The sequence below is a fragment of the Arachis duranensis genome, chromosome 9 (assembly GCF_000817695.3).
Source record: "Arachis duranensis cultivar V14167 chromosome 9, aradu.V14167.gnm2.J7QH, whole genome shotgun sequence".
Classification (NCBI taxonomy): Eukaryota; Viridiplantae; Streptophyta; class Magnoliopsida; order Fabales; family Fabaceae; genus Arachis; species Arachis duranensis.
Window position 1 is genome coordinate 46,311,982 of NC_029780.3, and position 419 is coordinate 46,312,400.

Here is a 419-nt window from a genome sequence, read left to right on the forward strand (position 1 = left end):
GATAGTGGAAGTGCAAATCACAATTATCAATAATTCAGCATAAACATGCATGAATTCTCATCCATGGATCAACATCCATATCAGCCATCCGGCTCACGGTTCAGTCCAGAACCAGCCAATATTCATATTATACACAGCCATTCTGGCTCACGGTTAAATCCATAACCAGCCAATATTTATAGCATACACAGCTATTCCGGCTCACGGTTCAATCCAGAACCAGCCAATTCATAAACAATTACGGCTCTTTGTCCAATGGCATAACAAGCACTTCCACCACCATCCTCCACATCTCACATAATCATCAATGATCCTCATTGATTATTCATTTTCCCTTGCTTCACCCGCAAGTTACCACATCCACTAGCTCCTTCTCTCATAGCTAGGTATATCATAATGATTTAAGATATAAGTGGTTA